Below are 14,602 nucleotides of genomic sequence, written 5' to 3' on the forward strand. Positions count from 1 at the left end.
CATTGCTCCCCAACCCACCACACCCCCTTGCCATCCGACATGCCCTACCCATGTGCTCCCGGTCGCAGTAGGGGGCCCTGGTCACTGGACCCCACACTCAGTATCCCAGACACCTGCATGTAATGTTAACTGGACTGGGCGCTGGTCCATTCCCCGGTGCACTCACCCACCCTCTAGCCATGGAAATGTCCCCGGTTCTGTGGTCCAGTCCCTGGGTGTCCATATGTTGTGTGCTGCATCCATGGTGTTGCCTCCTACAGTGTTTAGGCATCACGGTCTGATTGTGATGCTGGGCAATAACCCCCACATGCTACATGACATGCCTACCCAGGGGAATCCACTTGGGAAATGTGAGGTGCTCACTTAACTATGATTGTCAATTCCCAATTAACAAAAGCCTTCAACCAGAGGTTTCCACGGTCAGTGGGAGTTATGGGTGGTCAGTGGGGCAGGCTGGCAGAGGCTGGGGTTGGCGCCAGAAGAGGATCGTGCAATTCAGGGTTTGGCATGGTGGACCTACGGCCGCTGAGGCAGTCACCAACCCCCCCCCCCCCACCCCCCCCCCCCCCCACCACCCCCCCCCCCCCCCCCACTCCCCTCCCACCCCAGCCGAGGCCATTGGTGGCCACACCCCATGCTCCGCAACCACCCCCTCCACCCCGATGGTGGCCCACCCCGTCTGAGGCTGCCCCCCCCCATTGAGCACCGGGATAGCAACACCAGTGCCCCTGACTCATTGCCTGTGAGCGAAGATGGTTACTCACCTCCTCGGGTCTCCGCAACAGCCCTTCTGCCAACTTCACGTTTTCAAAAAGGAGTACTAATTGGCACCCACGTGACCACTTGCTGAGGAGGCTGTTAAATCATGGAAGGCCATTAGATAGGGGGTCACTCCCTTTAATTGTATGGAGATTGGCGTTAAGTGGTGATTATTGATTTCTTGCCATGCTACAGCAGGAGCCTGATTTCGCCAATGGCAGCGGGCCATTTAGATTGCAAACAAATGAGCAGCTGGCGCAGTTCTCGTTTTTGGCCTCTCCGCGATTTAACGGCCTCATTGCACTCTCCCTTACGTGCGATGTGGCCATTAAATTGCTCCCAAATCTCAAATTACCAATCATTTGAAAAATGTGAACGCATTCACTCAGGCTTTCGAGCCTACTGGGATCATCTTACCATGATGTCTTTACCCTAATTAGCAAATCTACAAGAGAATGGAAATGCACACCCACAGCTACATTGAGAGACTGAAAATAAAAACAATTAAATCTTTCTTTGATGATATGTCCATATGCAGCACATAACTGCCAGTGCATGCAAAACATTTGGTTATATATGGAAAATAGAGTGGTGGATTTTATACTGGAGTCAGATTCTATCCCTGGGGAGAGGCAGGGAGCGTGGTGGTGGGCAGGGGGTGCTGTGTTGTCAGTAAACTCAATAGGACAGGTTTCCAGAATTAAATGTCTTTGTATCAGATTCCTGCCCCAGGGAACCTGATTGCCAGATGCTGTGGAGAGTGGAGTTGGATGAGGTCAATGGCAGATCTCAATCGTGGTGGTGGGGACTGATTGAAGTTAGAATGGGGCCTCACGGTTGCTGCAATGGTGGGTCTTGATTTTCTGGGTGTGATGGATGGTGATATAATATAAGGGCTTGGCACATACAGAGTTAAAATGTGACTCAGTACAGTACCGTCCACACAGTGATGTAACATGTGTAACGCAGTGCCTCCTCAAGGAGGCAATCCAGTGTTGGACAGAGCCTTGTTTATTGCAAGTATGGAGACAGTTCCTAGTTTTTGCCTTTCATAGAACATAGAACAGTACAGCACAGAACAGGCCCTTCGGCCCTCGATGTTGTGCCGAGCAATGATCACCCTACTCAAACCCACATATCCACCCTATACCCGTAACCCAACAATCCCCCCCCTTAACCTTACTTTTTAGGACACTACGGGCAATTTAGCATGGCCAATCCACCTAACCCGCACATCTTTGGGCTGTGGGAGGAAACCGGAGCACCCGGAGGAAACCTACGCACACACGGGGAGGACGTGCAGACTCCGCACAGACAGTGACCCAGCCGGGAATCGAACCTGGGACCCTGGAGCTGTGAAGCATTTATGCTAACCACCATGCTACCGTGCTCCTTTCATTGTATATTTGTAAATAATCTTGAGAATCAATAAATATTTGCAGCTAACCTACGCATGAGAACGATGCTTTCGTCAGACCTACTGACACCTTACAGCATGGTGGCAGCTTATGGAAAAACTCAAAACCTCAGAGAAAATGCAGAGACAAATGAAACTCAATCTGGGAGAATAAGAAAAATCGGCAAAGCAGACTAACCTAATAAGAAGCCCCTGAAAGAGCAGTACAGAGGAAAAATCACCAGGAACAAGCTCCAAAGAAAGGCTTGGAAGCTGAAGACAGATTTAAAATTTCTTACTGCAGCAGAAGGCGATAGTGCATCTCCTTTTGAAGTCCAGCTTCAAATCTCAGAGCACAGCATCAACAGACCTAATGGGATGATCGAAATCTTTCAAAACTACTTGCTAAAGCATGCCTGAGGAATCTTTAAATAATTCAGCTGCCTCATCATGCCTGACTTGGTGTTAGGGTGAGGCCATTAAATCTCGCAACAGGTCTCTTACGAGATTGTCACACCTGAAACGTTGTGATCTTCATCTTGCTCTCGCTGGGCCATTAGGCTTTTTAAAATATGCGCCACCCAATTCACCTGGGGCCCGGGATTCACCAGGCTCGCCAACGGGGTCTCAACGGGTCACCATTTGGTTCTGGCAGCTCGGAGAGCCTCACTGAGAATTTAAAGCCCCCGTGTGGTTGGACACTGGGGGTACCCTGGCACATTTGGCACTTTGGCCCTGACAGGATGTCCAGAGGCACTACCAGGATGACAGGGGTGCTGCCAGTGTACCAGGTTGGCAGTGACAAGGTGCCCAGGTTGCCCGTGCCAGGGGTCAGACCATAGGGGGTGCTGAGGCGAGTGAAAAGATCGGAGCTGCCTTTCAATATGGCACCCTGGTTCACGAGTAGCCTTCTTGGAATTGACTTAATGAGGCACCGTGTGGGTAGTTCCTCACTAGAGCCAAAAAATCGGCCAAGTGCTGTTGAATAGCGGGATCTTTCTCCGCTCCTGCAGCACATGACACACCCTGCTAAATGCGCTGTTCAGAGGACTTTAACTTGAATCCGCTGAATCACGCCCCAAAGTCAGAAATGCCATTTGAAAAAAAAATTGCTAAATCCTGATCCCTAAACTCACCCTCCCACACCAACCAGATACCGGAGAGGAATTACACCCTCCTAAAGAAAAGCTGATCAGCTTAGAGCAGTGTTTTTCAAACTTCTTTTTCGGGGACCCATTTTTACCAACCGGCCAACCTTCGGGACCCAACACGGCCAACTTTCGCGGCCCACGCCGGCCGACTTTCACGACCCACGCTGGTCGACCTTCGCAGCCCACGCCGGCCGACGTGCACAACCCACCATTTTCTCTTACCTTGTTTGTTGCTGACAAAAATGGAGGAAATGGTTTTGGGTCCCTTTGGCCCCAATGGCCTCTTCGTTCATTTGGAACTCCGAACTGGAAAAAAAAAAGGCTGCGACCATATTAAAATAAAATGCGGTCGCACTGCGCATGTGTGCCTGCTCATCGGCCAAATTAAAAAAATCTGTTCCTGGCCATTTTGAAGGCCGCTCGCAGCCAGCATTATTAAAGCCCAGCTACTGCGGCTGTTGTACGCGGATTTGCGCGATAGGGAGCGCCGCGACGGATGGCTCCGCGACCATCCCGACACCTGCCCTCCACCCACCTGTGGATCGTGCCCCTGAGTTTGACAAAGCCTGGCTTAGAGATCCAACTTTCATGTATAAAGGTTGTATTTGTAAAGGAAAAGCAAGAACCGATAAGAACATTGAAATATCACTCACAGGAAGTAGAATACATGAAGGAAGACTTGAAACACTTAAATGATGAACGTGAGGAAGCAAATTGAGCAAAGGGAGATCTTCAATTAAAACTTGATTAACTTCAAGCATCTGGGGGGGGGTGGGGGGGGGGGGGGGGGGGGGAGCGTGAATCCCACCCCCGCCGGCCGCCGAATTCTTCAGCACCGGAAATTCGGCAGGGGCGGGAATTGCGCCGTGCCGGCCGGCGGCCCCCCCGGCGATTCTCTGGCCCGCGGTGGGCCGAAGACCCGCTGCTGTAATGCCGGTCCCGCCGGCATGAATGAAACCACCTCCCTTACCGGTGGGACCAGGCGGCGCGGGAGGGCTCCAGGGTCCTGTCTTGTTATGCTCTTGGCGTAGCATAAGCAGCTTCCTTGATGTGCACGCTGACAAAGGAAGGTTCAGATGTGGAGATGACTTCAACACGTTTATTGAACTATTTACAATTCTCTTACTTAGGTTCGCCTCCACTGTTGATCCTTCTATAGCTACTCAGACTTACAAACCTGTCTGCTACAATCCACGTGGTGGGTGTGATATTGAATCAACCCTGTGTCTGTATTCACTGAGTGTCTCCACTGGAAAGAGGAAGATCATGTGTGTTGTGCCCTTTATATATGGGTTGGTGTAATGCCCTCCTGTGGTAGTGTCACCTCTGTGTGATCGTGAATGCCCATTGGCCGTGTCCTATCTTACTGACCTATTGGTTGAGTGTCTGTGTGCCATGTCTCTGGTGCTTCCTCTAGTGTCTAGCTAGTCTAAATGTATTTACATTAACCCCTTGTGTATTTACAGTGATGCATATCACCACAGGTCCTGGGGGTGGCGTGGGGCGATCTAGCCCCGGGGGCTTGCCCCCACGGTGGCCTGGCCCGCGATCAGGGCCCACCGACCCGTGGGCGGGCCTGTGCCGTGGGGGCACTCTTTCCCCTCCGCGTCAGCCGTGTCAGCCTCCGCGATGGTCGCACGGAGGTGACCCCCCCGTGCATGCGTGGGGATGACGTCAGCAGCCTCTGACGCTGCCGCGCATGCGCGGACTTCCGCCAGCTAGCAGAGTCCCTTCGGCCCCGGCTGCCGTGGCACCAAAGGCCTTCCACGCCGGCCAATGGGGCGCAAACCACTCCGGCGCGGGCCTAGCCCGTAAAGGTAAGGGCTTGACCCCTAAAGGTGTGGAGGATTCCACACCTTTGGGGCGGCCCGACGCCGGAGTGGTTCACGCCACTCCATCCCGCCAGGACTCCCCGCCCCGCCGGGATTTCCTCCGGCTGTTCCAGTTTCCTCCCACAGATCAAAGATGTGCTAAATTGCCCCTTAGTTTCTAGGGATGTGCAGGTTAGGTTATGGGGCTACAGGGATCGGGCGGAGTGGGCATGGTGGAGTCGGTGTTCAAAGGGTCGGTGCAGACTTGATGAGCCAAATGGCCTCCTTCTGCACTGTAGGGATTCTATGATTCCATGATGTCCTATTTGTATGCTTTACTCTACATTTGTAAATCATTCTAAAAGTCATAAAAAAACTTCTTCAGATCTACTGATCTGTAAACAGCACCGAATAACCTGATCCATCCCGGTTCTGTAGGTCTGATGATGGTTTGGTGATTCGATCAGGTTGAAGAGGGCAGCAGGGTTTTTAGAGTATTTACTGGGTAGCTGTGCGGCCTGTAGGAAACACGACTGCTGTCCCGCGCCCACAAGCAGTGCTGTGAAGGAGGTACCTCATGGATTCAGCCCATCATGCCTCCTTGCACCAGGACAGTGTGGCAAGCTATATTAGGGGTATCGTGGTACCTAGGTGGGATGTACCTTATACTGTAGTATGAGTGGTAGAACCTGCCTGCTGGTTCCGCCCAGCAGGCGGAGCATAAGAGTCTGTGTTTTACCCACAGCTGTCATTCTGTACCGGAGCTGCTGGGGTAACTACTTGTTCATTAAAGCCTTCAATTGGACTATAATCTCGCTTCATTTTATTTTAACATTTTAACATTTAAATGATGAATCCACTCCATAAAATGGAGAGCTGACAGTCTCACCAGGAATCACTGCCTAACCAGCATCGGCAGCTGGAATTCAGGCATCGGGACAGTCACTGAGGGTTACATGGAAACAAACCTCGGAACCAGGTATGTCTAGCAGAGAGCTCTTAAAGGAGAGGAAGAAGGGAGGGAAACTTGGGTTAGGGGTGTATTTAACTCCAATTTGTAATCACATGGCTCAGCATAACCCCCCCCCCCCCTCCCCCATCCCCACTTGACCATTACCATCAAGCCAGGGACCAACCCTGATTCAATGTAAAGTGTAGGAGGGCATGCCAGGAACAGCACCAGATATACCTAAACATTAATTGACAACCTGCTGAACTTAAAACACAGAACTAAATGCATGCCAAACAGCGGAAACAGCACATAATTGACAGAGCTAAAAGATCCCACAACCAACAGATCAAACCTAAGCTCTGCCTGCAGTCCTCCCACATCAATCAAAAATGGTGATGGATAATTAAACAATTAACACGAGGAGGAGGCTCCAAAAAATACCCGTAACCTCAATGATAGGGAGACCAGCACATCAATGCAAAAGACAAGGCTGCAGCATTTGCAGCCATCGTCAGCCAGGTGGATGATCCATCTTTTCTTCATCCTGAGATCCCCAGCATCACAGATGTCAATGTTTAGCCAATTTGACTCACTCCATGTGATATCAAGAAATGGCTGAAGGCACCTAATGGTGCAATGGCTATGGGCATTGATAACATCCCAGCCATAGTACTTGTACTCCAGAACAGCTCCAGGGTCCCAGGTTCGATTCCCGGCTGGGTCACTGTCTGTGCGGAGTCTGCACGTCCTCCCCGTGTGTGCGTGGGTTTCCTCCGGGTGCTCCGGTTTCCTCCCACAGTCCAAAGATGTGCGGGTTAGGTGGATTGGCCATGCTAAATTGCCCGTAGTGTAATTTAGTGTAAAAAGTAAGGTTAAGGGGGTGGGGGGTTGTTGGGTTACGAGTATAGGGTGGGTACGTGGGTTTGAGTAGGGTGATCATTGCTCGGCACAACATCGAGGGCCGAAGGGCCTGTTCTGTGCTGTACTGTTCTATGTTCTATGTTCTAGCCGTGGCCCTAGCCAAACTGTTCCGGTAAGCTACACTACTGGCATCTACCTGGCAAAGTGGAAAATTGTCCAGGTATGCCCTGCCGAAAGAAAGCAGGACAATTACTGCCCCATCAGTCCACTCGTGATCATCAGCAAAGTGATGGAAGGGGTCGGTGGCAGTTCTATCAAGTAGCACTTACTCAGCAATGAACTGTTCACCAATGCACAGATTGGATCATGCCAAGGCCACTCAGTTCCTGACTTCATCACATCCTTGTTCAAACATGGACAGTAAAACTGAAATCAAGAGGTGAGGAGAGAGTGACTGCCCTTGATATCCAGGCAGCATTTGATTGAGTATGGCAACAAAAGCCCGAGCAAAACTGGAGTCAATTGGAATCAGGTGGAAAACTCTCCACTGGTTGGAGTCATACCTGGCACAAAGGAAGATGGTTGTGTTTGTTGGGAATCAATCATTTTAGTCCTAGCTGATTGTTGCACGGGTTCCTCGGGGTAGTGTCCTCGGTCCAATGATCTTCAGCAGCTTCATCAATGACCTTCCCTCCCGCATAAGGTCAGAAGTGGTGATGCTTGCTGCTAAATTCACAATGTTCAGCAACATTCGCAACTCCTCAGATACTGAAGCAGTGTATAGCCGATGCAGCAAGACTTGAACAACATCGGGCTTGGACTGAAAAGTGGCAAGTAAAATTCATGCCACACAAGCATCTCTGCATCCTCCTCAAAGCTCACCCTCTCACCCAACTTTGTATCATCTGCAAATTTGAAGATAATACATTTAGTTTCCTCGTCCAAATCATTAATACATAATGTGAACAATTGGGGACCTTGTATAGATCCCTATGGTACGCCACTAGTCACTGCCTGCCAATCAGAAAAAGACCCATTTATTCCAACTTTTTGCTTCCTGTCTGCTAACCAGCTTTTTATCCATCTCAAGACACTGCCCATAATCCCATGCGCTTTAACTTTACATATTAATCTGCTCTGTGAGACCTTGTGGAAAGCCTTCTGAAAGTCTAAATAAACCACATCCACCGGTTCTCCCTGGTCAACTCTATTAGTTACATCTTCAAAGTATTCTAGAATAACAGGTTACCTTCTCTCTGACCATGAAGATTCTTCCAGATCCTCCGGGCCAGTAACTAAACTAACACAAATTGTAAAAATATATCTCTTTAAGTCCTGGTTTTGTTTCCAGCAAGTCATACCTGGTGGTGATGTCACCACTGCTGCTCCACTCTAGTCTCAGATTAAAATGGCAAACCAGGCCCTGATGACATCATTGCAGCCTGACTTACTTATTCAAAAAGGGCCTTGTTGACTCGGAGTGGGTGTCTTTGCAACCTGCAATTTTAAATTACTTTTGGGGAAGGAGTGGTTAAGTTTCTCTCTTGATTTTAGTTGTCCAGACGTGGCGGTGGAGGAGGACAGTTAAAATCAAGGTCACTTGCCAAGGGAGGAGGGAGAGAGAGATGCTAAGACTAAGCTGAATTCAAAAGGATCTGGAGAGAATCAGAAATAGTGCTAATGGGTACAGAACCATTCAGTTAAAATCTGAAAAGAAGGCAGAATAACTAACAAAATGTGATTAAAAAGGAACGTTCTGACTGTGTGAATTGGTGATCAATAAAAAGCAATTTTACAAGTGCAGTCTCACTTTGCAGTTTGAGGGAGTTTAATGCCGTACTTTTGTGCAAGTGCTACATAGTTCTGCCAGTGAATAGTGTGGTTTATTATCAGAGCATGGAGTGCATGAATAAGAAAATGCCAATAATCCTCTTTCATTTATTAGGGAGACTGCACTTTGAAAATTGCTCTTAATTTTGGCAATTGTAAAGGGAATTTGAACTCTGAGATAGCCAAGCTAGTGGGCTAAGTGGGCTAACAACTGGGATGCATTAGGAGACCTGGCTCATTTTAATAGTTGGGCCAGCTGCCCCCTTGAACTGGTGATGAAAGACAACTTGCTGATTTTCGGCTGATGAAGACTGCATGCTGGCCACCAGGCCGACAGACAGTTAAGTCACAGACCCAGAGTGTTGGGGTGGGATTCAGGCGGGGTTTGTTGGTGAGAACAGGAGGGACCCTAGAACGTCAATGACACAAACTTTCTTTGTGGGGCACAAAGGAACACTCCTGTCCTTCCTGGCCCACAAGGTTTTTATCCTTATTTGACAGGGCATCTGCAGGACGTCTGCCAGATTTCAGCACCGAGACTTCTATGGCATGTGCCCCTGTTATTAGACAGCTCAATTAACAGTGGTTAGCTTTTCAAGTGATTAGACGCTGGTATGTGATTGGCATAAATGTATGAGCTTTCAGCCTGGCAGAGCTTCAGCTACCCATGGAAGCAACAACAAGAAACGGAATTTATGTTTACAAAGCACCTTGAACATACTGAAGTGTCCCAAGGTGCTTGACAGGAACATTATAAAACAAAGTAGCACGCAGTATTTTAAATAAGATTACAAAAAGCTTGGTCAATGAGGTAGGTTTTAATTAGTATTTTAAAGGAGGAATGTAAGGTGGAGAGGTGGAGAAGTGTTGGGATGGAATTCTGGGCTTAGGGCCTACGCAACTGAAAGCATGGCCGTCAATGGTTGAGTAATTATAATTAGGGATGAAAAAGAGGCCAGAATAAGAGAAGAGCAGATATCTCAGAGGATTTAGGGCTGGAGGAGATTACAAAGATACTGGGGGGGGACGGTGTTTTGGGGGGGGGGGGCAAGACCAGGGAGGGATTTGATGACAAGAATGAGAATTTTAAAAACAAGATATTGCTGCAGGAGCGATTGTAGGTCAGCAAGGACCAGGCTGATATCGGGACGGGACTTGGTGCGAGCCATGGGCAGCACAGTTTTGGATGGCCTCAAGTTTACGGCAGGTGGGGCGGTATGTGGCGCAGTAGTTAGCACTGGGACTGCGGCGCTGAGGACCCGGGTTCGAATCCCGGCCCTGGGTCACTGTCCGTGTGGAGTTTGCACATTCTCCCCATGCCTGCGTGGGTTTCACCCCCACAGCACAAAGATGTGCAGGTTAGGCAGATTGACCACGTTAAATTGCCCCTTAATTGGAAAAAAAAATAATTGGGTACTCTAAATTAAATAAAAAAGAAGTTTACGGCATGTAGTATGTTGGATAATGCGAGTCTAGAGATGAAGACATGGATGAGGGCTTCAGCAGACCCCAGCCAGGGGCAAAATCGAGCAATGCTATAGCGGTGGGAATAAACAGTTTTAGTGATGTCACAAAAACGAGTTGGAAACTCACTTCAGGATCAAATGTGAAACCAAGGTTGCAAACGGTCTGCAAACAGTTCCAAAATAGCTGAGGGCAGGAAATAAGCCATAAGTGTATCACTTGGATTTTAACTAATCTTCTGCCTGGTACCTACTATCAAGTTAAATTTCCTCTCAAAATTTAAATGGGATTACTTTTTTAGAGCTCTGTAGGAAGGTGACCCTTCAGGCAGCTGACCAGTGGAGCTTGCCAGCTGTCCAACCACACTGGGATTTGAAGAGGCCAAAGTCATTCTGAGGCCGGAACCTGAGAACTTTACTTAAATAAAACAGACAAACTATCTATCAGAAAAAAGTTGCCCGGCTGCAGCTTGATGGATTCAGGCTGGCGTATTATTGAACACTTGGGGCTAGGTTTTTGCAAATCACCCGTTTACTTGGCCTGATTCTCTGTCCAATTAAAGATGGCAGGCAGGCTCTCAAAGCTGCAGGACCAATCAGATTCAAGCATCAGTAGCTGTAATGGAAGGTAAGTAAGAGAGAGTCAGCAAGTTTCAAGATCGAGCCATCCTCTCTCCAACTTTTGAAAAATCTTTCAGTGAAACATAACTTATACTGGCAGGCCACCATGATGGTGGGGCAATACACCACTACATACCAGATATTGGTTGCTCCTGCACCCAAGAAAATAGTGAGGGCCTCTAGACCTGCTTGGAGCACTGACCCCCTCCTGTCTGCCACTAATGGCTTCCCCCACTCCCTGTAGGAAATTGGAGGTGTTGTGTTGTGTAATTTGGAATAACACAAGTTGCCACTTGATGCAGTTTTGAGTAAAAGATACTCCAGACTTTGAAGTGAGTTCAATGTGTTTTATTGAACTATTAGCACAGTTCTCAATGAGTTTGACTCTCTGCTAATCTAAATGTAGTAACAGTCTAACTGAACCAGCCTTGGTCTAAGCCACGTGCTGGGGTGTGATGCTGAGGATACACCCTGTCTCACTCTGTAGATGTTGGTCTGTGGAAAGAGGCGGGGTGTGAGTGCCTCATCCCTTTTATAGTGATATACCACCCATGAGTGTCCTGACTGCTCATTCGTCATGTCCTATTCTATGTGTTCAATAGCTGCATGTTTGCATATCATGACAGGAGGCAGAATGGAAATCTTGATGCAGTGACAACTGGACTAGTAATCCAGAGGCCCAGGCTAATGCTCTGGGGACATGGGCTCAAATCTCACCACTGCAGCTGGTAAATTTAAATACAATTCATAAATCTGGAATTATAAGTTAGTCACAGTAATGGTTACCACGAAACTATCATTGATTGTTGAAAAATCTATCTGCTTCTCAGAGTCTTTGAATAGGGGGGACGTGGGCATTGTGGTGTGGCTTGAGGGGGCTTGAGGACTCCATAAGTGGTAAGTAGGGGCAGTGGGGGAGTCCGGAGGCTGCGGTGGTGGCACAGTGGGCACTCAAAAGATCAGGGCAGCATTTAAAATGGTGCCCAATCTGCATCATCATCTGATAAGTGCAGCCTCAGCAGGGCGTTCCCGACTGAGGCCTAAAAAACAGCAGAGGCCCGTTAGCTAGCTCGCTTTCCGCGTTTTCAACAAAATCGCAGAGCAAACAAAAACAGAAAATGCTGGACAATCTCAAGAAGGCAGGTCTGACAGCATCTGTGGAGAGAGAAGGGAGCTAATGTTTTGAGTCTGGGTGACTTTTTTGTCAAGGCTGGAGAGAACTGGAAATAGGGCCACATTTATTCTGTTGTGGGGAACTTGGAGCAGTGGGGTAGAGAGAGGGTCAGCAATAGGTGGAGATTGACAACGGTGTTGTGGACAGAAAGATGAAGGGAATGTAACTCCAGAAGGCTGTCATGGCTGGTTTAGTGGCTGGTTTAGCTCACTTGGCTAAATCGCTGGCTTTTAAAGCAGACCAAGCAGGCCAGCAACACGGTTCGATTCCCGTACCAGCCTCCCCGGACAGGCGCCGGAATGTGGCGACTAGGGGCTTTTCACAGGAGCTTCATTGAAGCCTACTCGCGACAATAAGCAATTTTCATTTCATTTCATTTTCATGTGCCTAATCAGTGCTGTTCCTCCAATTTGCGCTGGGCTTCAATGGAACATTACAACTAACACCAGTTTTATTGTAAGCACCATTGATGCACTACAGGCTAGTAGACAAGCACAAACATCTTTACACGTTTGAGCGTAATTGGTGTTAACAAGCCCTTAAGAGAAAATAAGTTAATGTGGGATTTGTGCATTAAACCAATTTACAACCCAGGGGAGGTATAAGAGTACAGACAACATTTTGAAAGTACTCTGTCACTGCTATATCACTCCACATTAAAACAGATTTGGCACATATTCACAAATCCAAAGAGGTTTCTGTTATCCAGCCTTGGATTTGATGTTTTGAAGCTTCAGACATCTGCTTCTTGAATGTTTCCCTGCTCCCAGTTACTCGATCTGTCCCTATCACATCTGCTATGATGGTGCCAGTTTCCTCACTGGAGCTTCCTCACTGGAGTCATCCTTTCTCTTCAGCTGAGGAATCATCTCCATTCTTTTTGAAATAATTCTTTGTCAGCAGGAAGTGCGGGTTAGGTGTGTTGGCATTTCCTGGAATCAGATGGAGGAATGGGTAAGTCCTTTGGATGGTTTGGCAGCCACCTTGCTGCCACTTGACTTAATATTTTTGCTTGAAGGATCCCTTTTCAAATAGATGAGTAATCCCCCCCCCTCCACCCACCCCAAGCATCTGAATTAAAATGCTGCAAAGACACAGTTTGGATCAACTTGCATTTAGGCATTAGAATAAGTAAAATACAGTGGATTCTGGAATCTGAACAAAAACAGAGAGCGCTGGAAAAATTATTCGGATGAAGAGTCAAACGGACTCTGTTTTCTCTATCCACAGATGTGGCCGTAGCAGCTGAGTTCTTTCAGCATTCCCTGCTTTTGTACTTTGGCACTTTTTCTTTGCATTTACTTCGCATATAGTACAAAATAAGCTCTGCTGCCTTGTACAAGGATGAACTCACCTGACACTCACCACCAGCCCTGGTAACTATGGCCAGCCTGCTTCCTGGCATTCTCAGAACCCTTCCATGCAAGCTCCCCTCTGAGGTGGAACAGCCAGTCCATTGTGCATCCACGCTTCCTTTGTGCCGCCCAGCTCATATCAAACTCATCTCCAGCCACCCTATCCACTTATCCCTCGACTATTGCACACAAACCCTGGCAAGTGTCCACATGGACACCAGGTTGGGAGAATTTAATGGAGCCCAATGGAGTGAGCATGGTGGAGGCGAGTGCCAGACAAATGGGTTGGAGTAGCTGCATCGGATTCCCAGCATTGGGAAAGCTGTTCCCAGTAAAGGTGGGGTGGGAAAGACCCAAAGCAGAATTCCTGCCACCACTGGAAGTGCAATGTTAATCAGGCTCATTAATGATAGCGATTATCCCTGAGCCAACTGAAATCGAGAGGTGGCTCAAGGATTTAATCGCACTCCTGTCGCTCTCCCATGTCGCCCTCTCTGGTTTGTCTGCAACATCATTGGGTGGTTAGGGAGTTCCGGGGGGGGGGGGGGGGGGGGGGGGGGGGGGGGGGGTTGGGAGGGGGGGGGGGGAACTTAGAAGGTAGTCCCTCGTTGACAGGGACTCAGTATCAGAAAAGGGGTGGGCACTGAAATCCAGTGACCCTTCCCACCCTACCCTTCACAATCTCCATTCCACTTTAATGATCTGTGACCATGGATCCAGCGGTGATTCTTGGGACTAGCCTTGGAGCCTTACTGGCAGCCAGCCATTGCCCCCAATGGCATTCTCAGCCACGGAGAGCTGCTGACCCACAGAAGGGATGTGGGGCTCCCACCAATTCTCCAACTGCTGGGGGTGAGTCCCATCACTAATACTAAATCCTGGCCACTGTTCCATCAGGCCACTGGAGCCAACCCCAAACCCTGACTCGTTAAAAGGCATGGCCACTCAACAACTGTTAAAAAAAGGTGACCAACAACTACTGAATTCCCCAATCCTTGTCCATTCTGACCAGTATCGGTTATGTAGAATGTGAAAGACATCAGAATATTGAAACAATCATATGAAACTGAAAAATTAAACAGGATCAAAAAACTATGAAATAACATTCAGACCTACACTGTAAATAAAACCTCCCTTAAATTAATATGAGAGACAGCAAACTTAGTTCTTAGAGCGTCTATAATGTGCAGCCCCTTCTTAACCACTGCTATGATTTTGTTTCATTTCCT

Source organism: Scyliorhinus canicula, chromosome 1 (genome assembly GCF_902713615.1).
Source record: "Scyliorhinus canicula chromosome 1, sScyCan1.1, whole genome shotgun sequence".
Taxonomy (NCBI): domain Eukaryota; kingdom Metazoa; phylum Chordata; class Chondrichthyes; order Carcharhiniformes; family Scyliorhinidae; genus Scyliorhinus; species Scyliorhinus canicula.